This window comes from Lithobates pipiens, unplaced genomic scaffold (assembly GCF_037356315.1).
Source record: "Lithobates pipiens isolate NorthernLeopardFrog02 unplaced genomic scaffold, aLitPip1_a1.2 Scaffold_23, whole genome shotgun sequence".
In the NCBI taxonomy this organism is placed as follows: Eukaryota; Metazoa; Chordata; class Amphibia; order Anura; family Ranidae; genus Lithobates; species Lithobates pipiens.
Window position 1 is genome coordinate 22,671,901 of NW_027507785.1, and position 25,679 is coordinate 22,697,579.

General features: G+C 47.8%; 1 protein-coding gene across 2 annotated transcripts in view; it reads right to left on the reverse strand.

Moving 5' to 3' along the window:
- LOC143927298 (FH2 domain-containing protein 1-like) overlaps nt 1-25,679 on the reverse strand; it is a 109,516-nt gene that overhangs the window by 41,593 nt on the left and 42,244 nt on the right. Inside the window, exon 1 of one of the 2 annotated variants that reach the window (XM_077451303.1) lies at nt 12,754-12,807. The exons of the other annotated variant lie outside the window; for it this stretch is intronic. The gene's annotated coding sequence lies outside the window, so the exon portion shown is untranslated. Of the gene's footprint in view, nt 1-12,753; nt 12,808-25,679 lie in introns of those variants that run through there. 2 annotated transcript variants of the gene reach the window in all.

Sequence of the window (25,679 nt, forward strand, 5' to 3'; positions counted from 1 at the left end):
CTGACCAGTTTGGTGATCTCCTCAAATGGCCGCAGAAGTCTGCATGTGTCGCGCATGAGCAGCCACTGGCGCGGTGAAAAAAAACCCAGCTCCCCAGAACCGTTTCTTTCGCAGAGTTCATACAGGTAGACGTTAACTGCACGTTTCTGCTGGAGCAGCCTATCAAGCATATAGAAGGTTGAGTTCCATCGCGTCGGGCAATCGCAAATAAGACGTCTGACCGGCAGATGGTGTCGCCGCTGAATGTCAGCAAGGCGAGCCATGGCCGTGTAAGATCTTCTGAAATGGGCCGAGATTTTCCTTGCCTGCCGCAAGATGTCCTGGACCCCAGGGTATTTGACAAGGAATCGCTGCACGACCAAGTTTAAGACGTGTGCCATGCACGGCACGTGCGTGATTTTGCCCTGTTTCAATGCGCTAAGCAGATTGGCACCGTTGTCACACACCACTTTACCAACTGTCAAATTGAGCGGTGTTAGCCACTCATCTGCCTGTGAACGCAAAGCTGAAAGGAGTGCCGGGCCAGTGTGGCTCTTTGCTTCCAGGCACAACAGACGCAGCACGGCATGGCAACGTCTCACCTGGCATGTGGAATAGGTTCTGGGGAGCTTGGGCGGTGCAGTGGAAGAGACGCTAGCAGCGGAAAAGGAGGAGGCAGCTGAGGAGGAGAGGGAGGAGGATGGAGTAGGAGGAGGAGAAGAAGAGTCAGGCCTGCATGCAATCCGTGGCGGTAAAACCAAATCTACACGGGTGCCACGGGTTACATGCTTGACGGCCGTCAGAAGGTTCACCCAGTGGGCAGTAAAACTGATATACCTTCCCTGCCCGTGTTTGCTAGACCACGTGTCTGTGGTCAGATGTATCTTGGCACCGACACTGTGTGCCAGAGATACATTCACTTGCCGCTGAACATGGCCATATAGCTCTGGGATGCCCTTCTCTGAGAAATACTTCCTTCCTGGGACCTTCCATTGTGGTGTTCCAATGGCCACAAATTTGCGAAAGGCCTCCGAGTCCACCAGTTTATATGGCAGTAGTTGGCGGGCTATGAGTTCTGACAAGCCAGCCGCCAACCGTTGGGCAAGAGGGTTATCCGGCGTCATCATTTTTTTACGCTCAAACATTAGGCCCACGGAAGCCTGCCTTTTTGCAGAAAAATGTGAGCTTGGCGTGATGGAAGGTGGAGTGGAGGACAATTGTGAGGAGAGAGGAGAAGGAGAAGTAGAAGACGAGGCTGGACGGTGAGAGCCTGCAGTGTGGCTTTGTGTGTTCCGTTGCTCCCACTGGGCTCGGTGATGGCTGCTCATGTGCCTTCTTAAGGCGGTCGTCCCTAGGTGAGTATTGGGCTTACCGCGACTAACGCGTTGACTGCAAAGATTGCAGATGGCAACGCTATTGTCAGCAGCGGACACGTTAAAAAAAGCCCACACTGCGGAGCCATGTGCCGGTGTCCTGGGAGCGCCAGATGTGACCGTACATGGTCGATGACTCGCTCCTGATACATTTGCAGTCTGCTTTGTCCCTGCTGTGCAATGTAAGTCATTGCTGCTTCTCCTCCCTATCTGCTGGTCCATATCTCCCTCTGAACTCCCCTCCTCTTCCTCTCTTGTGGGCACCCACGTGACATCACTAGACACGTCATCATCAACGTCACCTTCCCCACCGCTATAAGTAGAGTAGGCAGCAACACCGGGGACCAACCTCCTCCTTGGGCTGATCTGGGTACTGGCGTCAGACTGCTGAGTAGCGCTTGTTGCTACCTCCTCTTCCTGATCCAATACCAAGAGTGGCTGCGCATCAGAAATGTCCTCTTGATATGGATCGGAAAATAATTCCAGTGACTCAAGCGGAAGGTATGTGGTGGTGGTGGTGGTGGTCGTGTTGTTGGTGGTAGTGTCTTTGGGGGTGCACATAGCAGAGAGTGAAGAAGAGGGTGCAGATCGAGAGGATGAGGAGGGTGCAGAAGAATAAGGCTGAGTGAGCCACTCAACCAAGTCTGGTGCGTCCTTTAAAGTAATTGAACGCACCTTCTGCAACTTCCCACTTTGGCTCAAGGCTGTTGCTCCTGCCCTACCCCTACCACCCCTGCGGAAGGGCCTGCCTCTTCCTCTGCCTGTCATTTTTTAAATCACCCTGTGACAAAACTCTTAGTCCCTATACCGCTGAAGGACTGCTGCAGTATAGGGCAGCGGTCAGCAGTAGTGCACGTCAACCCTATGTATTGTGGACCGATAGCGGTCCTTACAGAACAGCAGACTGTACTGCACTCAGGCCTATGTACCGTAGCACCCTATACCAAGTTACCAGTCCTTATAAAAACTTTTGTGGACCAAGCAGGTTGTGTGTTAGTGATTAGCAGACTGTACGTCAGTCCCTATACCAATGAAGGACTGCTGCAGTATAGGGCAGCGGTCAGCAGTAGTGCACGGCAACCCTATGTATTGTGGACCGATAGCGGTCCTTACAGAACAGCAGACTGTACTGCACTCAGGCCTATGTACCGTAGCACCCTATACCAAGTTACCAGTCCTTATAAAAACTTTTGTGGACCAAGCAGGTTGTGTGTTAGTGATTAGCAGACTGTACGTCAGTCCCTATACCAATGAAGGACTGCTGCAGTATAGGGCAGCGGTCAGCAGTAGTGCACGGCAACCCTATGTATTGTGGACCGATAGCGGTCCTTACAGAACAGCAGACTGTACTGCACTCAGGCCTATGTACCGTAGCACCCTATACCAAGTTACCAGTCCTTATAAAAACTTTTGTGGACCAAGCAGGTTGTGTGTTAGTGATTAGCAGACTGTACGTCAGTCCCTATACCAATGAAGGACTGCTGCAGTATAGGGCAGCGGTCAGCAGTAGTGCACGGCAACCCTATGTATTGTGGACCGATAGCGGTCCTTACAGAACAGCAGACTGTACTGCACTCAGGCCTATGTACCGTAGCACCCTATACCAAGTTACCAGTCCTTATAAAAACTTTTGTGGACCAAGCAGGTTGTGTGTTAGTGATTAGCAGACTGTACGTCAGTCCCTATACCAATGAAGGACTGCTGCAGTATAGGGCAGCGGTCAGCAGTAGTGCACGGCAACCCTATGTATTGTGGACCGATAGCGGTCCTTACAGAACAGCAGACTGTAACGCACTCAGGCCTATGTACCGTAGCACCCTATACCAAGTTACCAGTCCTTATAAGAACTTTTGTGGACCAAGCAGGTTGTGTGTTAGTGATTAGCAGACTGTACGTCAGTCCCTATACCAATGAAGGACTGCTGCAGTATAGGGCAGCGGTCAGCAGTAGTGCACGGCAACCCTATGTATTGTGGACCGATAGCGGTCCTTACAGAACAGCAGACTGTACTGCACTCAGGCCTATGTACCGTAGCACCCTATACCAAGTTACCAGTCCTTATAAGAACTTTTGTGGACCAAGCAGGTTGTGTGTTAGTGATTAGCAGACTGTACGTCAGTCCCTATACCAATGAAGGACTGCTGCAGTATAGGGCAGCGGTCAGCAGTAGTGCACGGCAACCCTATGTATTGTGGACCGATAGCGGTCCTTACAGAACAGCAGACTGTACTGCACTCAGGCCTATGTACCGTAGCACCCTATACCAAGTTACCAGTCCTTATAAGAACTTTTGTGGACCAAGCAGGTTGTGTGTTAGTGTTTAGCAGACTGTGCGTCAGTCCCTATACCGCTGAAGGACTGCTGCAGTATAGGGCAGCGGTCAGCAGTAGTGCACGTCAACCCTATGTATTGTGGACCGATAGCGGTCCTTACAGAACAGCAGACTGTACTGCACTCAGGCCTATGTACCGTAGCACCCTATACCAAGTTACCAGTCCTTATAAGAACTTTTGTGGACCAAGCAGGTTGTGTGTTAGTGATTAGCAGACTGTACGTCAGTCCCTATACCAATGAAGGACTGCTGCAGTATAGGGCAGCGGTCAGCAGTAGTGCACGGCAACCCTATGTATTGTGGACCGATAGCGGTCCTTACAGAACAGCAGACTGTAACGCACTCAGGCCTATGTACCGTAGCACCCTATACCAAGTTACCAGTCCTTATAAGAACTTTTGTGGACCAAGCAGGTTGTGTGTTAGTGATTAGCAGACTGTACGTCAGTCCCTATACCAATGAAGGACTGCTGCAGTATAGGGCAGCGGTCAGCAGTAGTGCACGGCAACCCTATGTATTGTGGACCGATAGCGGTCCTTACAGAACAGCAGACTGTACTGCACTCAGGCCTATGTACCGTAGCACCCTATACCAAGTTACCAGTCCTTATAAGAACTTTTGTGGACCAAGCAGGTTGTGTGTTAGTGTTTAGCAGACTGTGCGTCAGTCCCTATACCGCTGAAGGACTGCTGCAGTATAGGGCAGCGGTCAGCAGTAGTGCACGGCAACCCTATGTATTGTGGACCGATAGCGGTCCTTACAGAACAGCAGACTGTACTGCACTCAGGCCTATGTACCGTAGCACCCTATACCAAGTTACCAGTCCTTATAAGAACTTTTGTGGACCAAGCAGGTTGTGTGTTAGTGATTAGCAGACTGTACGTCAGTCCCTATACCAATGAAGGACTGCTGCAGTATAGGGCAGCGGTCAGCAGTAGTGCACGGCAACCCTATGTATTGTGGACCGATAGCGGTCCTTACAGAACAGCAGACTGTACTGCACTCAGGCCTATGTACCGTAGCACCCTATACCAAGTTACCAGTCCTTATAAGAACTTTTGTGGACCAAGCAGGTTGTGTGTTAGTGTTTAGCAGACTGTGCGTCAGTCCCTATACCAATGAAGGACTGCTGCAGTATAGGGCAGCGGTCAGCAGTAGTGCACGGCAACCCTATGTATTGTGGACCGATAGCGGTCCTTACAGAACAGCAGACTGTACTGCACTCAGGCCTATGTACCGTAGCACCCTATACCAAGTTACCAGTCCTTATAAGAACTTTTGTGGACCAAGCAGGTTGTGTGTTAGTGTTTAGCAGACTGTGCGTCAGTCCCTATACCGCTGAAGGACTGCTGCAGTATAGGGCAGCGGTCAGCAGTAGTGCACGGCAACCCTATGTATTGTGGACCGATAGCGGTCCTTACAGAACAGCAGACTGTACTGCACTCAGGCCTATGTACCGTAGCACCCTATACCAAGTTACCAGTCCTTATAAGAACTTTTGTGGACCAAGCAGGTTGTGTGTTAGTGATTAGCAGACTGTACGTCAGTCCCTATACCAATGAAGGACTGCTGCAGTATAGGGCAGCGGTCAGCAGTAGTGCACGGCAACCCTATGTATTGTGGACCGATAGCGGTCCTTACAGAACAGCAGACTGTAACGCACTCAGGCCTATGTACCGTAGCACCCTATACCAAGTTACCAGTCCTTATAAGAACTTTTGTGGACCAAGCAGGTTGTGTGTTAGTGATTAGCAGACTGTACGTCAGTCCCTATACCAATGAAGGACTGCTGCAGTATAGGGCAGCGGTCAGCAGTAGTGCACGGCAACCCTATGTATTGTGGACCGATAGCGGTCCTTACAGAACAGCAGACTGTAACGCACTCAGGCCTATGTACCGTAGCACCCTATACCAAGTTACCAGTCCTTATAAGAACTTTTGTGGACCAAGCAGGTTGTGTGTTAGTGATTAGCAGACTGTACGTCAGTCCCTATACCAATGAAGGACTGCTGCAGTATAGGGCAGCGGTCAGCAGTAGTGCACGGCAACCCTATGTATTGTGGACCGATAGCGGTCCTTACAGAACAGCAGACTGTACTGCACTCAGGCCTATGTACCGTAGCACCCTATACCAAGTTACCAGTCCTTATAAGAACTTTTGTGGACCAAGCAGGTTGTGTGTTAGTGTTTAGCAGACTGTGCGTCAGTCCCTATACCGCTGAAGGACTGCTGCAGTATAGGGCAGCGGTCAGCAGTAGTGCACGTCAACCCTATGTATTGTGGACCGATAGCGGTCCTTACAGAACAGCAGACTGTACTGCACTCAGGCCTATGTACCGTAGCACCCTATACCAAGTTACCAGTCCTTATAAGAACTTTTGTGGACCAAGCAGGTTGTGTGTTAGTGTTTAGCAGACTGTGCGTCAGTCCCTATACCGCTGAAGGACTGCTGCAGTATAGGGCAGCGGTCAGCAGTAGTGCACGGCAACCCTATGTATTGTGGACCGATAGCGGTCCTTACAGAACAGCAGACTGTACTGCACTCAGGCCTATGTACCGTAGCACCCTATACCAAGTTACCAGTCCTTATAAGAACTTTTGTGGACCAAGCAGGTTGTGTGTTAGTGATTAGCAGACTGTACGTCAGTCCCTATACCAATGAAGGACTGCTGCAGTATAGGGCAGCGGTCAGCAGTAGTGCACGGCAACCCTATGTATTGTGGACCGATAGCGGTCCTTACAGAACAGCAGACTGTAACGCACTCAGGCCTATGTACCGTAGCACCCTATACCAAGTTACCAGTCCTTATAAGAACTTTTGTGGACCAAGCAGGTTGTGTGTTAGTGATTAGCAGACTGTACGTCAGTCCCTATACCAATGAAGGACTGCTGCAGTATAGGGCAGCGGTCAGCAGTAGTGCACGGCAACCCTATGTATTGTGGACCGATAGCGGTCCTTACAGAACAGCAGACTGTAACGCACTCAGGCCTATGTACCGTAGCACCCTATACCAAGTTACCAGTCCTTATAAGAACTTTTGTGGACCAAGCAGGTTGTGTGTTAGTGATTAGCAGACTGTACGTCAGTCCCTATACCAATGAAGGACTGCTGCAGTATAGGGCAGCGGTCAGCAGTAGTGCACGGCAACCCTATGTATTGTGGACCGATAGCGGTCCTTACAGAACAGCAGACTGTACTGCACTCAGGCCTATGTACCGTAGCACCCTATACCAAGTTACCAGTCCTTATAAGAACTTTTGTGGACCAAGCAGGTTGTGTGTTAGTGTTTAGCAGACTGTGCGTCAGTCCCTATACCGCTGAAGGACTGCTGCAGTATAGGGCAGCGGTCAGCAGTAGTGCACGTCAACCCTATGTATTGTGGACCGATAGCGGTCCTTACAGAACAGCAGACTGTACTGCACTCAGGCCTATGTACCGTAGCACCCTATACCAAGTTACCAGTCCTTATAAGAACTTTTGTGGACCAAGCAGGTTGTGTGTTAGTGTTTAGCAGACTGTGCGTCAGTCCCTATACCGCTGAAGGACTGCTGCAGTATAGGGCAGCGGTCAGCAGTAGTGCACGGCAACCCTATGTATTGTGGACCGATAGCGGTCCTTACAGAACAGCAGACTGTACTGCACTCAGGCCTATGTACCGTAGCACCCTATACCAAGTTACCAGTCCTTATAAGAACTTTTGTGGACCAAGCAGGTTGTGTGTTAGTGATTAGCAGACTGTACGTCAGTCCCTATACCAATGAAGGACTGCTGCAGTATAGGGCAGCGGTCAGCAGTAGTGCACGGCAACCCTATGTATTGTGGACCGATAGCGGTCCTTACAGAACAGCAGACTGTACCGCACCCAAGCCTATGTACCGTAGCACCCTAGACAGACCAAGTTACCAGTCCTGATAAAGAGCTTTGTGGAACAAGTGAGTTGTGAATGATTAGCAGACTGCAGCAGAAGGGCAGCAGTCAAGTATAATATTCTTTCTATATTTGGAAGAAAGAATATTATACGTGTACAAGCCTATTACCGTACCACTGATACCAGTCCTGAAAAGAACCTTTGTGGAACTAATAGTAACAGCAAGTCTTTAAAATTATCCTCACTGCCTGACAACACTGCTTCCTGCCTGTCCCTATACAAATTGGCAAAAAAGAGTAGGCTGGAACGATTAGCTGGAACAGCTCTTTTGTGGACCTGATAGTAACAGCTAATGATGATGATGATGATGATGATGAAGAAAGACTAATCTGGCTGAGCTGTCCCTAAAATAGCAGCATACAGCGCTCTGTCCCTTTATCTAAACTGACAAAAGAAACTCAGGCTGCTGACCTAACACCTATACCAGTCCTGAAAAGAACTTTTGTGTACCAAATAGCTAGCGTTTTCTCTGTCCCTACTCCACACAGGATCCTTTCCCTACAGTGACAGAAGAAAGAATGTAAAATGGCCACCGGATCGGGTGTATTTATAGGTTAGGGGGAATGTCCAAGTGTCCATGAGCTGTCATGTCTCAATTGGTTGTCCTGTAACACATGATAAACGTGTCACGAAAGGTTAAAGTTCTTGTATACATTAAACACGTAAGTCCGCCGGGGCGAACGACGGAAAAAGGCGTTCGAACCCGCGGACGGCGAAAGTCGGAAATTCGCCGCGAAACGACCGCCGGGCGAACCGTTCGGCCATCACTACCTGCCAATACTCTGCAATACCAGTGCATACTCTGCAGTACCCCGCCAATACTCTGCAATACCAGTGCATACTCTGCAGTACCCCGCCAATACTCTGCAATACCAGTGCATACTCTGCAGTACCCCGCCAATACTCTGCAGTACCCCGCCAATACTCTGCAGTACCCCGCCAATACTCTGCAGTACCCCGCCAATACTCTGCAGTACCCCGCCAATACTCTGCAGTACCCCGCCAATACTCTGCAGTACCCCGCCAATACTCTGCAGTACCCCGCCAATACTCGGTGATACCCTGAAATACCCAGCCATAGACGCCCCCCACCCCTCACCGCCCTCCGGTGCTTCTACCAACTCGCCAGTACGATCAAAGCCAGAATCTTTTTTTTTTTTTTTTTTATTTCAGGCTTCCCAGCCTAGAGGTGAGATGTGGGGTCATATTGACCCCCAGATTTCACTGTAAAGAGGACCTGTCACCCCATATTCCTATTACAAGGGATGTTTACATTCCTTGTAATAGGAATAAAAGTGATCAAAAAAAAATTTTTGGGGAAAAAAATGTCAAACTAAAATGAACAATAAAAAAAAAAAAAAATTTTTTTTTTAAAGCGCCCATGTCCCCATGTGCTCGCATGCAGAAGCGAACGCATGCGTAAGCCCCGCCCACATATGAAAACGGTGTTCAAACCACACATGTGAGGTATCGCCGAGAACGTTAGAGCGAGAGCAATAATTCTAGTCCTAGACCTCCTCTGCAACTCAAAACATGTAACCAGTAAAAAAAAAAATTTTAAGCGTCGCCTATGGGGATTTTTTAAGTAGCGGCGTTTGGCGCCATTCCACGGGCATGTGCAATTTTGAAGAGTGACATGTTTGATATCTATTTACTCAGCATAACTTCATCTTTCACTTTATGCAAACATTGGGCTAACTTTACTGTTTTTTTTTTTGTTTTTTAAGCACAAAACTGTTTTTTCCCCCCAAAAAACGCGTTTGAAAAATTGCTGTGCAAATACCGTGCGAGATAAAAATTTGCAACGACCACCATTGTATTCTCCAGGGTCTTTTGGTATGCATATGCTGTGTGTGTGAAATAACCTGATAATATGACAATTTTGTGGAAAAAATAAATAAATAAATAAATAAAAAAAAAAAAAAAAAGGGAAATAGGCCGTCAGTACTTCAGGTGTGATCAATTTTCAGATATTGGCACCATAGCTTGTGGACTCTATAACTTTCACAAAGACCAAATAATATCCACCAATTTGTACTTATTTTTACCAAAGATATGTAGTAGTATGAATTTTGGCCAAAATTTATGAAGAAAAAATTACTAATCTGCTAAATTTTATAACAGAAACAAAGAAATATTCATTTTTTCGCAGAATTTTCGGTCTTTTTTCTTTTATAGCACAAAAAATAAAAAACTGAGAGGTGATTAAATACCACCAAAAGAAAGCTCTATTTGTGTGAAAAAAAAGGACAAACATTTCCTATAGGTCCAGTGTTGCATAACTGAGTAATTGTCATTCAAAATGTGAGGGCACCGAAAGCTGAAAATTGGTCTGGTTATTAAGGGTGTTTAAGTGCCCAGTGGTCAAGTGGTTAATAATAGAGCTTGCAGTCAGTAGTGTTAGGAGTGCGTGCTGTCTGCGTGCTCTGTACCCAGTACATACCGCTATAATATAGGGCAGGCCCCTACTTTCAAACATCCAACTTACAAACATCTCCTACTTGCAAACGCAAGGAGACAGCAGCAAGTGAGATGAAAAAAGATGGACGACAAAACAAATTATACAGGGGTGATAACCCTTCCCTATGTTTTTTTTCCAAAAAGCTTAAAAATAGTTTTTTTGACTGGAGCTACACTTTAAAAATGTACCAGTTGAAAATTACAAACAGATTCAACTTAACACAACAAACCTACACAGTCCCTGTCTTGTTTGCACCGCCTGTATACTGCTGTTCTGAGTATATAGGGCCTGGGGGCCACACGCATTTCCTTATTTTAATATGGGTACGGGGTTCCCCTTAATATGCGTACAAGACCCAAATAGGCTGGTAATGGGCAGGGAGGGCTACCCATGCCATGTTTCTCAATGATTTTCAACCATATTGCAGGAACCAGATATAACATTAAAACCACAAGCAGTTTTAAATGGTGTTATTTCCGTTTAATGTCATTTTGTGCAGGGACTGTTCTAAACACGGGAAACACGTGGCACTTCACAGGCATACTACAGACACCCCCCAGGCACCATATTTAAAGGAATATTTCACCTTTTTTTTCACTTTAATCGTCATTAAAATCAGTGCTCCCGCCAAAACGGCAGTTTTTAAAACTTTTTTTTGCAGTGACCCATGTCCCCTGAGGCAGGAGGCAGGTCCCCAAACCCTTTTTAGGACAGTATCTTGCATATTAGCCGTTAAAATTAGCACTTTCCATTTCGAACGTTCGAGTCCCATAGATTTCAATGGGGTTCTAACGTTCGTTTCGAACGCGGGGGTCGTTCGCAAGTTCTGGTGCGAACCGAACCGGGGGGTGTTCGGCTCATCCCTACACACGTGTTACTGCAACACATGTCACATGGATTTTTGAATGACACACTAAGGCAAACATGTTATGGGGCATTGCCAAAGACAGTGCATGTCCATTTTTTTGACAATTTGGCACATTGCTAGCCCATTCATTTGAATAGATTGCCTTAATGCAATTAACACATCGCACTACGACTCACCGAATGGGTTGCCAAGGGAGCCTCTGTAACACACTGACAATTAAGGCTAAAAAAAATGTCTGGTAAATAGATCCTCCCCCATCTTTGGTCCATGGGAGACCAAAGGGGGAGGGGAGGGGAGGGGAGGAATAAAAATCCTTCTTGACCCCTCAAGGATAGTCATATCCATTATCACAAGCAACCGATCGCTCTTAGTCATAGCTTCAGATATTATTAAGTTATAAGAAAACCATACAGTGATTTTATAACAAATTCCATTATTGTTCTACCTTCCGATAATGAAACATTGCACAACTTTAATGCTCTTACTGTAAAGAATCCCTTCTTAAAAATCTTCATGAAGACGATCCTGTGGCAAACTTCTTGAATAGGTCCAAGACCTAGCTGTGATGTCTGGAGCACACCAAACAGCCCCAGGGAGATAGCTGACGACATGAATGTTTAAAAAGGACCCATTTACACTATTTTGCTTTAATGCATGTGTTACAATCAAAACACATGCGTCCAGGTTCCTTATAATAATGTCTGTTCCCATCATTTTACTGTATGATGAAGCCAAAAAAAAAAAAAAAAATGTCAGGGCATTAAGGCTAGATTTCCACTATTGCGACCCCCAAAATCTCACAATTTTTGATGTGATGTCATGCAACCGGTGAGAACAAGTCCCACCTAAGTGTGCAAAAAACTTTTTCCGGCATCGCTGTGAAATTTTTCACACCAATTAGAACGAGGACCATTGAAATACATGGATTTGACATGCGACTTGACAGTTTGGATAGCGTAAGGGCGCGTTATACCCCGGTCAGATTTTAAAAATTTTGCCATCTGTGTCCCAATTTGCAGATATCCCTGCACTTCCTGTTATATAGCCAATCAGGAATTGAGAGGAAATCCCTGTCAATTTCTGGGGGACCCCCAGGTCACCAAACCTAGTGTCCCCATTGGAAGATTTCTCCCTTAATTTTCTGGGGAAAACCCAATATACTTGGGATTTTCTTAACTTTTACTTTCAATAACGGTAAACAGGACAAATAGAGGAAGGGGGGAACACCACACACACACACACACACACACACACACACACATTGATGCATGACAATGCACCTACCTCTACAACAAATGCGCATGCATAGATCTCATCCATGCCACCCAACCTGGGTTCCCCCAGATTCACCCGGGTGGCCCAACCCCTGAGCCTCAGATTCAAACAGCTGATTATTTCCCTGGAGTTCCAGGCATTATAAAAACGCATATACATACATCCCTCATCAAGTAGCTGCTGCTACAAATTGCTCCAGGCCGTTGTAACTAACCATAGTGATCAGTAGTAGACATAATACAGCAATACACATCCAGATCATAAAGTAAGAAGAAAACCCAATTAAACATGTCCTGATGTTATATAAAAGAAATAAATAAATTAGGGCACATAAATCCTGCACCGAAACCCCCAGCAACTCCAATAGAAAACAGGAGCACCTGTAGGAAGATGGGATCTAATGGCTAATCCTGGACAGAACCATCCATCTAGTTTAGAGATACATGCGGCACAGAGGAGCCTCACACAGACCTCAGATTTTGCAGTTTCATTAATGCCAAAGAGGTTCACCCCTCCTGAGTACAATCAGTACATACCTTCATCACAAGGAGTCCTCATTGTCCAGGTAAACCTGCTAAGACTTCCAGGTCTGTCCTGACCCAAACTTCAACTTTAAATGGCAGGAAACCCAGATCCAGGATCCACATTTGTCCTGTTCCACAGTCCTGATCCAGTGTCACTCCAGATCCAGGAGACCGATTCACACACCTCCTGATCCACAGTCCTAATGGTATCACTCCAGATCCAGGAGACCAGTCCATACTTATCCTGATCTACAGCCCTGATCCAGTGTAGTGCCAGATCCAGGAGACTGGTCTATGCACCTCCTGATCCAGAATCGTAGTCCAGTATTACTAAGGTGACCAGATTTTTAAAATGAAATCCGGGGACATACTTTTTTTTTTTTTTTTTTTACTAGTAATGGCAGCAATCAGCGACTCATAGCGGGACTGCGATATTGCGGTGGACAAATAGGACACTAATGCCGCATAAACACACGACTGGTTTTCCCGTCGGAATAAACTCAGAAGATTTTTCCGACAGAGTTCCAACGGAGTTCCACTGAAACTGTCTCGCCTACACACAATCACACCAAAGTCCGACCATCTAGAACGCGGTGACGTATAAAACGTACGACGGGACTAGAAAAGGGAAGTTTAATAGCCAGTAGCCAATAGCTTCCGTCTCATAGTTTCTTCAGAGCATGCGTTGTTTTTGGTCCGTTGGAACAGCATACAGATGAGCGGTTTTCCCAATAGGAAATATTTAGAACATGTTCTATTTCTAGGTCCGTCAGAATTTTCGAAAAAAAAAAAGTCAGATGAGGCACCCACATGATCGGAATATCCAATGAAAAGATTCTGTCGGACTTTTTCTGTCGGACATTCCGCTCGTGTGTACGCGGCATTAGTGACACTTTTGACACTTTGTGGGAACCAGTGACACTAATACAGTGATCAGTGCTAAAAATATGTACTGTCACTGTACTAATGACACTGGCTGGGAAGGGGATAACATCTAGGGCAATCAATGGGTTAAATGTGTGCCTAACAAGTGTTTTATCACTGTGGGGGGAGGTGTTTTTGCTAAGGAAAGACATAGATCCCTGTACTTGCTTTCCTGTACCTGCAGGAACACATGATCAATGTCTTCCACACTGACAGAATGGCGAACTGCCTTGTTTACATAGGCAGACCACTAGGCGAGTCCGCCGGATCCGCTGATTGGCTCTGATACCCAGAAATGCAGGACCACGTATATACGTGATCTTGCCCAGCGCGACCCCCCTGTAGCAGTAAATCTGCTATCAGACGATCGGCAACTGGTTAAGATCATCAGAATTTTGATAACTCACAGGCAGGGGGCGCTCTATCATGGCTCTGGCTGGCTCTGTCACAGTGTGTCGCATAACATGGCTGCTGGGTGCTGATTTTGTTAACTTATGACCAATAAGTGCCCCCCGCTGCCTGTGAGTTCTGATATCATCTGTAGCATTGACCCCCGAAGGAGCGGCTGATTTAATTGGGCTTACCGTTACCTTCTTGACCTTGTGTATGTCTAGGTTTTCATGAGGTAGATGGCCCAAGAACTGCAGAGACTGACACCAGATCCGCTTAAGGGGTTTTTATTTGCAAGAAGAATAAACAAAGCACAGTCTCTCAAAGTAGGGTAAATTGCGCATACACGCGATCCAATTGCCTGGTATACTGTGGTCCGGTGGACTCAGTCCGCCGGACAATTTGATCGTGTGTATGCGGCATTAGAGGGTTTAGGTAGAAAAGTCCAGGTACTCTTGGAACTAAGTCAAGTAGGAAAAAGTCTCTCACATTAGGAAATCCAGAGAACCCTTGTACGGTACCGGTATCTTGCAGCCGGTCCGGCGATACCATACGAGATCAGATTCGCTTGGGGTCTTTCAACTCAGCCTCCAGGCTTCTTCTGAGAAGCCAACCTTTGTGTGGCCTTCTCCCAAAGAGTCCTCCCCTGGATTCTTCTACAGTTGCTGGGCCTCTTCACAAACTGAGACAGCACCGGACCACCTCCGAATCCTTCCTTCAGTTACTTTGTCTCAGGCCAGCCAGCCCCGAGGCTTGGAATCCGGTGAATCCCCACCCCAGACCATGAGAGCCCCGGGGGCTGGCCAGGAGGACCAGGACAAAACGCTCAGAAACCACTTCTGGACCAGAACCCCGAAGCACGTGATGCCAGCACCTTAAGTACCCCCTCCCAGAATGCACAGCAAGAGTGACACTCCCACTGGGCTGGCTCCGAGAGAGAACTGGCACTCAATGCACCCAACTGGACTGCATTCTGGCACTTGCCAGAGATGACAGCGCCACCTATGGTCAAGCAGAACACAATGCAATCCAGCCAGACTGGTACTGAGACCAAAATTTCGTGTAATTGGACCCAAAACCAAACTGCGTTTCCAGGAATATTAAATGACAAAAACACATAGCGGGTGCTCTTCAGGAGCCAGCACTACACATACATTATGCCAGAGAGACAGACACAGTGCAATGTAGTCTATTCACAGACACCCCCAAAGCACACCTGTGTTGAAACCTTGAAGGCACTGGCAGCCCCACCATTGGATCTGCTTCCCCCCTATTCCTGCTGCTGGACATCATCAGCTGAGCTCAGCTCCTCTCTCTGCCCATCGCCTCCTCCGCCACCCGCCTCACAGCCTCTCAGGTCTCACTCTCCAGGCCCCGGCTACTACTGGGTGGGGAAGGCAAGGGGATAAGCAGGCAGGCGGTTGGCTGGGATTTGAGCGGAGCTGAAAAGGCCGGAAACTGAAGAAATAGTCCATCCGCTCCGACCAGCACATCATCATCAGAAAGGGACACAGATAATGGAAAAAATACACCCCTAAGCTAGTAGGAGCGGGGGGGGGGGTGTAATTCCGATTTCTGAAATGGGGGACATCTGGTCACCCTAGTATTACTCCAGATCCAGGAGACTGGCCCACGATTGTCCTGTTCCACAGACCTTATAACATGATTTTCAAGATCCAGGAGATCAGTCCACCCTTGTCCTGTTCCATAGTTCTAATCCAGTGTCACTCCGGAGCCAGGAGACTAGTCCATACTTATCCTTATCTACAACCCTAATCCAGTGTTGTGCCAGATCCAGGAGACTGGTCCACACACCTCCCAATCCACAATCGTAGTCCAGTATTACTCCAGATCCAGGAGACTGGTCCACAGACCTTATAACATGATTTTCAAGATCCAGGAGGCCAGTCCACCCTTGTCCTGTTCCATACTCCTAATCCATTGTCACTCCAGATCCAGGAGACCAGTCCCCACACCTCCTGATCTTCAGCCCTAATCTAGTGTCACTCCAGATCATAGGCATGCACAATACCCTATGCCTGGGCATACCCTAATCACCCCCATGCGGCATAGATTCCCCTTACTGCAGTAGGGGGCGTTTACCGGATGCTTCCTTTTCTGAATGAGCACAGTGAGTAATTGGTACATATCACTCATTGTGTTCATTCATAACTGAAGCCTAATAAACTGTGTTTACTAGGCTTTAGTTTGTGAATGAACATGAAGCCGCTCAGTACAGAGCACTTCCCATTCATTCACTGTCCAAAGCAGCTGGCACTGCAGAGAAAGGGGCTGGGGAATCTTTTGACGTGATCACGCATTAAGTAATTTGATTGGATGCTTCCTTGTTGATCCATGGTGTGCTGGCAAACATTTTCCTTGTCCTTCTCCCAGCGATCGTGGAGGAGAAGAGGAACAGGAGAGCCACCCGGATGATCGGAGCGCAGGGAACACCGCAATAACAGCTTTCATTTCACATTGCCGCGTTCCCCGCCGCTCGCTGTCACATACAGCCCCTCCTCCTGGTCCCGGGACTTTGATAGACAGATCACCCGTCCAATCCCGGCAGCGTAGATATAGGTCCACAGGGTGGTTCTGCAGAACCGATTTATTTTTCAGGCCAACCAATACCATGGATAATAACCAAAGTGTGACACTCCCAAGCCGATTCAGTTCTAGGCAGAGCAATACTGAAAATTACCAAAAGGTGGCACTGCAGAGGCAATTCCCTTCCAGGCAAAGAAGTACCAGTAATGACCACAGGGTGGCACTACAGAGCCTATTTAGTTCTAGGCAGAGCAGTACTTCTAAAGGCCACAGGGTGGCACCGCAGAACGGATAAATTTTTCAGGCCGAGCAACACTTATGATGACCACAGCGTGGCACTGCAAAGCCGATTCGGCTCCAGTCAGAGTAGTACCTGTAAATGGCCACAGGGTGGCACAGCAGGTCTGATTCAGTTCCAGGCAGAGCAGAACTGGCTCTGTAGAATAGAGTTAGTTCCAGGCAGAGCCGTACCGCTAGTGGCCACAGGGCGACACTGCAGAACCAATTAATTTTTTAGGTCAAACACTATCACTGATAACCACAGTGTGGCACAGCATAGCCAATTCGGTTCCATTCAGAGCAGTCTTGCTGATGGCCACAGGATGGTACTGCAGACTAATGCCCCATACACACGATGAGATTATCGGACGAATGAACGTCCGTTTTTTATTGCATGCTAATCTCAGATCGAATCTGATGAGTTTACTAAAGTCACGAAAATTCCCGCACAACATAAAAAAAATTTGTACGTGATGTCATGTGTTGTAATGCATTTGTATTGCATTTTCGAACGATAGCTGTACTGATTACACGAAAATCGTACGATCTAGCATCGTACGAAAAAAATTTCCGTGCACGTCCGATAGAATAATATCGGATGTACTGTTCGAATCGGCTCTCGAAAGCTCTGTACTAACGATCCGATTATCGTACGATCGCATCGAAAGCGGTATTTTCCGTACGATTTTCGTATCGTGTGTACGGGGCATAATGGCTACGGTGTGTCACTTCAGATTGGAATAATTTTGAGGCTGAGCAATACCACTGATGACCACCGTGTGGCACTGGAAAGCCAATTTGTGGCACTGGAAAGCCAATTTAGGCCCAGGGAGAGCAGTACCAGTAATGACCATAGGGTGGCAGCGGCACTGCATGAATTATACTAATCTAGACAGCACTGCGTTGCTTTAACTGATAATTGTGCGGTCGTGCGACACTGTACCAAAGCAAAATTTGTGTTCTTTTTTTGTTCTCACAAATAGAGCTTTCTTTTGGTGGTATTTGATCACCCCTGTGGTTTTTATTTTTTGAGCTATAAACAAAAAAAGAGCGACAATTTTGGAGAAAAAAAAACAATATTGTTTACTTTTTGCTATAATAAATATCCCCGTAAATGTTTTTAAAAAAAACTAATTTTTTCATCAGTTTAGGCCAATATGTGTTATTCTACATATGTTTGGCTAAAAAAAAAAAAGCAATAAGTGTATATTGGTTGGTTTGCGCAAAAGTTATAACATCTACAAAATAGGGAAAAGATTTATGGCATTTTTATTATGATTTTTTTTACTAGTAATGGCGGTGATCTGCGATTTTTAGCGGGATTGCGACATTGCGGCCGACAAATCAGACACTTTTGACACTTTTTTGGGACCACTGACATTTATACAGCGATCAGAGCTAAAAATAGCCACTAATTACTGTATAAATGTCACTGGCAGGGAAGAGGTTACCCCTAGGGGGCGATCAAGGGGGTTAAGTGTGTTCCCTGGGTGTGTTCTAAATGTAGGGGGGGATGGGCAACCAGGGACATGACAGAAATCGCTGTTCCCGATGACTGGGAACAGATGTCTGACAGGTCACTAGACAGAACGGGGAAATGCCTTGTTTACAGTTCCCCGCTCCGCCTCTGTATACCTTGATCGCGGGTTGCCGCTGGACATCGAGTCCACAGCCACTGTTCTGCCCCGCCCCCTCTCTCCTCATTGGTCGACGGCGCTGCTGCTGTGTCTCAGCCAATCAGGAGGGAGAATCTCAGACAGCCGAGACACACGTGGACTTTGCTGGATCGAGATGAGGCTCAGGTAAGTATTAGGGGGAGCTGCACACAGAAGGTTTTTGATCTTAATGCATTAAGATAATAAAAAAAAAACCTTCTGCCTTTACAACCACTTTAACTCCTCCAATCCATCCAGGTCTCTGTGCTTTATTTTGCTGAGAAATCACTTGCAAAAACACACCTCTAGCATTTCTGGCTGTGGCCATCTCGAATAAGGGCAGATAAGCCCTTGGCTTAGGCATGCATGCAGGAAGGTGCGCTTAGCCAAGGAAGCCCCTCCTCCCCTCCTGAAGACTCCTGGGACGTATGATATTTTTTGCTTAGGCCAGAAACCAGCAAGTACCTGAAGAAATGTAAACATGATATACTTTCCTATATATTTACTAATCCTATCAGCATAAGGATTAGAAATACGTTGTCAGTGTTGATTGAGAGAGTGAAGTTCCTCTTGTTCCCGGCAGAGTAATACCGGTAATGATCACATGGTGGCATTGCACAGTGGATTCCAGGGAGAGAAGTACCGCTAATGACCACACTGCGGCGCCAGTTCAGTTCCAGGTAGAGCAGAGAGTTGTCACTTTGCAGCAAGTCGCTAGCTGAGAGGCCGCAGCAGGGGGCTGATCTGTGTCAAACATTTGTGAACACATTTGTTTTTCCAGCCATCATCCAGGCTCACCATATATTTCCTGGACCCAGGTAAGAGTTCAGAGATGACGCAGTTATAAATCCTGGTGCTCGTGCAATTCTTGGTTGTGTTCACAAACGTCTGACATAGATCAGCCCCTCTACCATTATCTCTTCCATATATACAGCATTTAGCAGCACTGTTCTTTGCTGAGAGCAAATTCACTGACATGCTCCCAGCACAGCACCTGAGCTGTCACCCGCTCCTGATCCCTCTTTATGAGTAGGCGCTAATTGGATGGTCCCTAGATCATGTGACAACGGTGAGCCAATCACAGAGATAACAAGATTGGGAAGTCTGCCCCTGACTCCCATTAAAGAGCTACTGGCAGCAAGGGGGCAAGACCCATGTGCAATGGGAGGGAGTGCCGGACCAATCATCTACCAGCCCAAAATCTTTAATAATTAAGGGTGTATATATGAATAATTCCCATAGCCGTTCGTTCAACGAATATCCATTTACATTCTGTAGGAATTGGGTGAAGACGAATGCTCTGCAGTCTATATTCTCTGAAGGAATGTCCCTTAAAGAGATTGGAAAGGTTCGTTTTTTTTTTGTCATACATACGAGTCCCACTGCTGCGTCCATTGACACAGACAGCAGGACTCAGCCCCGCCCCCAACTCACGTCTTCACTGGAATTGATTGACTGCTGCGGGAGCCAATGGCTCCTGCTGCTATCCATCTATCCAATAAGGACCCAAGACAGAGGCTGGGCTTGTGCACATCGCTGGAACAATTGGGTTCAAATAAGTAAAAGGGGGCTCTGGGGGGGGGGGGCAGGTTTTTCACCTTAATGCACATAATGTATTAAAGCGGAGTTCCACCAAAAAGTGGAACCTCTGCTTATCTGATTGCCCCCCCCCCCTCTGGTGCTTCTATGGCCGCTGCTGCCACCCCCTATTCAGGTGCCGGCTCCTCTTTGGGGCGCCTGAATTACAGCGGCTGGGGTGTGTTTTTGAAGCACCTTATTAGAGCCAAAGGCTCTAATAGGCGTCAAAAAAGGTGACCTGCGGTAGTCATGCCGGGGCGCTCGCAGGTCACTCAGCTATGTTAGAAAAGCAAATGAATATTCTCTTTCATAACACTAAACCGCATCTCCGCCAATCAGGTGCTCAGATCTGTTACCCGTCACCTGATTTGCTGAAATGACGGGCGCCACTATTGGACGCCTATCAGGAGGAGAGGACGGAAGGAGATGCATGAGGCACCCTGCTCATCGCCATCACCCGCTGCCCCACCAACACAGGGTAAGTGCCGGGCAGACGGCGAGCAGACGGGGGTCACACTGGGGGCATTCAAGGGCACACTGGCAGCATTTGATGGGCAAACTGGCAGCATAGGATGGGCAAACTGGCAGCGTTTGGGCACACTGGCAGATTTTGATGAGCACACTGGCAGATTTTGATGAGCACACAACATTTGATGAGCACACTGGCAGCATTTGATGGGTACACTGGCAGCATTTGATGGGCACATTGGCAGCTTTTGATGAGCACAATGGCAGCGTTTGGCACATTGGCAGCGTTTGAGGGCACAATGGCAGCGTTTGATGGGCACAGTGGCTGCAATTGATGAAACAGTGGCTGCGTTTGGCACATTGGCAGCGTTTGAGGGCACAATGGCAGCGTTTGATGGGCACAGTGGCTGCAATTGATGAAACAGTGGCTGCGTTTGAGGGCACAGTTGCAGCATTTGATGATTTTTTTTTCAATTTTTTTTGCGCCCTCCCCCCCCCCCCCCCCCCAGGAATTTTGAGCACCAGCTGCCACTGCCCTGTCATCACTTCCGGGAGACCGGGCCGCGGTGAATTACGTCTGCAGCTCAGACCCCCTGCTCCTCCCCTTCTGCCGGGCCAGTGAGAGAGTGCAACGCACATCCTGCATGCGCAGTAGGAACCCGGCCGAGAAGCTGAAAGGTTGCCCTGTCGAGCTCCCTTACCCACAATGGCGGTGGCAGCACCCGACCAGCCGATGAAAACATCGCTGGACTCCAGGACAGGTAAGGGCGGGCGGAGTTCCTCTTTAAGGTGAAAAACCATGAGACTTTGCAACCCCTTTAAAGTGGTTGTAGACCCCGCTTACACCACTTGTACTATATTAAGGCTTACCTGTAGGTACTGTAAATATCTCCTAAACTTGCACGGTTTAGGATATATTTACCATATGCGCTTGCGACGACGTCATTGGCGCATGCGCACTGAAGAAACCTCTCGATCATGCTGTTTCTAAAGGGCCTGTGCCGTGACTGGCTGCTCCCACACGCATGCCAATCACATCGCTGGAGCCCGCGAACCCAGAAATAACTCCGGGAGACATGTCGCCAGTCACAGCCGTGTACAGGGACCGCTGCAATAGCTTCGATCTAAGGTAAGTATTTCATAATGAGCTAGTATGGGCAGTAATAAAATACCACATTATGCCCACTAGATGGAACTCATGAGCATGGGAAATCCATAGGTAACAAGAGATACAATGTAGCAATTCTAGAGAACCTTTGGTTCCATCTTTTTGCTAATTACCTCTGGCGCTCTCTAGAATTGTTACATTGTATCCCTCATTACAAAGATGTATGTATGTCTTACAGCAGGGGTGCCCAACCAGTGGCCAGGGGGCCACATGCGGCCCGCGGAGCCCTCTGATGGGGCCCGCAAACTCCTTCTGTTGGATGGCAGATTGGCAAGCCCAGATCATGGGTTGTGGACCCGCCATCCCAAAGCATCTGTGTTGTGTGCCATCGGATACTGTCCGCCCCGTACTGCGCAGGCGCAGCGCTTGCGCAGTACGGAGCAGAAGGATCTTCGGAAAATCTCAGAAGATGAACGGCGCCTGTGCTGTGAGTGGAGGTGCTAGCCCCACCATCCAAGTGGACATAGGGCTGCCGATATTAAAGGGCCCCTCGCGGGCTAGCTTCACTCGCCACGCTTCAGGCACAGCCTCGCTGCGCTCGGCAATTTTATATTCTAACTCTATGTCCACTTGGATGGTGGGGATGCAACCTGGACTCACGGCGCAGGCGCCGTTCACCTTCGGCTATTTTCGGAATCTGTGTGTGCTGTGTGCTGTGTACTGCGCATGCGCAGTCCACAGCGGACACTATCCAATGGGGGATACAATATGATAGGACACCGGCAAAGCAAGCATCTGTGGAGCAGAGCTGTATAAGCTGATGCTTCCTGTATAGCGCCGTCTCTTGTCACAAGCGGAGTGATGCCAAATGCACTCTGCTGGGGACAGCAACAGCAGGCGATACCTGAATGGAAGACCGTTGTTAAAGGTCGGTTTATTACTAAAATTGCAGTGTATATATGGGCATATCTGTGCAGTGGTTACTGGGCTGTTTTCAAACTGATCCTCAGGTGCAGGGCACCTTCAGGTTACCTGCACTGAGGCATAGACTTCTGTTATTACCTGCGGGTTTGGTGAGCTTTCAGAAAGTGCCCCACACCTGTAGGATATAATAGAAGTCTATGGCAAAATGTAGCTAACCCACAGGAAAGACACAGGTGCAGTGCACTAGATTAGTGTGAAAGGCCCCTTTCACACAATCGGTCCAACTCAATCGGACCCTCCATTCACCTCTATGACACGGCAGATGTAAACAGATTTGTGTCCTTTTACACCTGCCTACCTCCAATCTGACTCGCAAAAAAAAAACAGAAGGGGATCAAACCCCTTCCGTCAGGGCGGATGGGAGGACCCATAAAGTAGAGTGGTCTGTGTCCGCTCTGCACGGACCTGTCATCCACCTGCTCTGCTCATTGTGGCCCGCGACCGGTTACCAAGTGTCTTATGTGGCCCTCGCTCTTCAAAAGGTTGGACACCCCTGTCTTACAGTATGTCCCCCAGCTCCATCTAGTGGTCACATTGTGATATTTTACTGTAGCAAGATCCCAGGCCTCCTTCAGTCTAATGAGAACCTCCAGAGCCAGAGATAGCTGACATCCTTCTCTATATGGTGGGTTGTGAGGCATAATGGGTGAAAAGTGGTTAAAGTCATTGGGCGCCAGACACTTCTTGAATGCAAAAGAGATTTTATTTCTCTTAATCTTTTTGGGGGAAAGAGGGTTAGGGCCAGGACACCCTTAAGTAGTTCAATTGGCAGACACCGAGACTTCAATAGGAGGACAGCCGTGCAGAGAAAGGCCCCAATAAGATGCCACATCTGCATGTTTAGGAATGCTGTCTCCTATAGCAACAGTGGAACAGTTCCTTCACTTCCACTACAATCACTTCTTGTAGTTCTTCAGCCTGCTGAGCTCCCGGCCTCTCACTAGACCCTCCGATTCACTGCCCTTGAGCTCCTCCAATTTCCACAGTAGTATCTTCCTCAAGCATCACCCTCGCTTCTCTGCCGAGTCCCTAGTTTGGCATTCCAGATACTACTCAAGCTTCACTCTGCTGGTCTGCTCGGTCCCTATCTTGACACACAAGGCTTCTCTTCAAGCATCACCTGCACTGGTTGAGTCCCTGGCTTGATACCCACTGAAGTTTCCAGGTTCTTCACCGTCCCCGGTTGGTGAGAATGCTGCTCCGGTACTTGCTTCAGCTACTCACTGTGGTCCCTGGTAAAGGTGGTTGGTCCCTTAGTGCTGACAGCTTGCCTTCTACCTCCGACCACGAAGGGTTCTCCACCTCCGACCACGAAGGGTTCTCCACCTCCGACCACGAAGGGTTCTCCACCTCCGACCACGAAGGGTTCTCCACCTCCGACCACGACGGGTTCTCCACCTCTGACCACCGACAGGTTCTCCGGCTGGCAGAACCGTCACTTCTGGTTGGACTGCAAGCCGCAATCCCAACCCTAAACTGTTCTCTTGCTTCTGAATAGTCCCTCAGACAGCCTAGCACCCAGATGTGCCCAGGATAGGCCCAATCTCCACTTTAGGAACCTGGGCAATACAACACACGTCCACCCAGACAGCCGTCCAGGTGACACAGAACCCTGATCACCTGACTCCACCCGAATATATAGGTTCTCCCAGCAGGTCAAGGGATTCAAGAAAACCCCTGCCCATTGGCTGATATACCCCAAATACCCATAACCTGACCTTGAGTTGCCCTTCTCATATCCAGTACCACCAAGTACCCGGCCACCTAGTGGTAAAAGAGAAAAGTGCAACAAGGCCAAACTTAGGGAGAAATCAACAGATCTCTTTTTTTAAACAGATACTTTTTATTGAAAAACAACACAAAACAAACAAACAAAAACTTTTTATTTTCCAGCTTTCAAACATAACATATATCATATATCTGTGAAGGGCACTTAAGGAGCAATGCTGGATGGCCTTGCATTCTGTTATTTTCCTTGCTTATACATTAATAACTGTAGAGATAATTTCAAAAATATAGAAATCTATGTATATTAAGGCCACTGTGATTGTAATTCTTTGGTCATGTGTGTCCTTCGTGTATCATTTACTCCCCTTCCGCTCCCGGCTACACCGCAGCCATCGAGCAGAATAAGGTACCGCTATCCCCTAACCAGCGGGCAGCGGTGTGTAATTTTAACAACAAACATTAACCGTTGGGTAAAAAAACTTTAACCATTTTAATTTCTGCAGGACCTATTATGTGCATAGTATCTCCCTTCCGAGTTATTCTAACAAATAAAACAGCTTTGTCTCCCCTTCACCCATTCTTAGTTAATTTAATGGTGTTATTGTCGGTGCTGTTCTGCCCCCTAAAATTCTATTGTGGACCAAACGTAATGGAACCAGACTAGGAGTGTCCAGCCAGGGCTCCCATATGTTCTCAAATTTTCTCGAGCTGCCTCGGTGTTTGTATGTAAGTTGCTCTCTAATAAGAGAGTTGTTCAGGGATGTTATCTATTCTGCCTGTGTGTGGGCCGTTGTAGATAGCCACTTTCTACCTATTAGTTTCCTAGCCAGGAATAATACTCTAATGCCACGTACACACGACTGGACTTTTTGACAGCAAAGGTCAGACAGAACTAGTCCGTCGGACAATTCGATCGTGTGTGGGCTCCATCGGACCTTTGTTGCCAAAAATCCGGCGGACTTTAGAAATAGAACATGTTTTAAATTTTTCCCACCAGAACTCCGCCGGATTCAGAAATCTGCTAGTCCGACGGACAAAAACCGACACTAGGGCAGCTATTGGCTACTGGCTATGAACGTCCTTATTCTAGCCCAGTCGTACGTCATCACGCTCGAATCCGTCTGACTTTTGGTGTTATTGTGTGGGCCCAAGTCCATTCATTTGGAAAGTCCATCGGAAAGACCGTCGGACCTAGTCCCTCGAAAGGTCCGGTCGTGTGTACGCGGCATAAAAATGGCAGTGTATGTGTGTGGTATGTATTGTTCTTCATCCAGTCA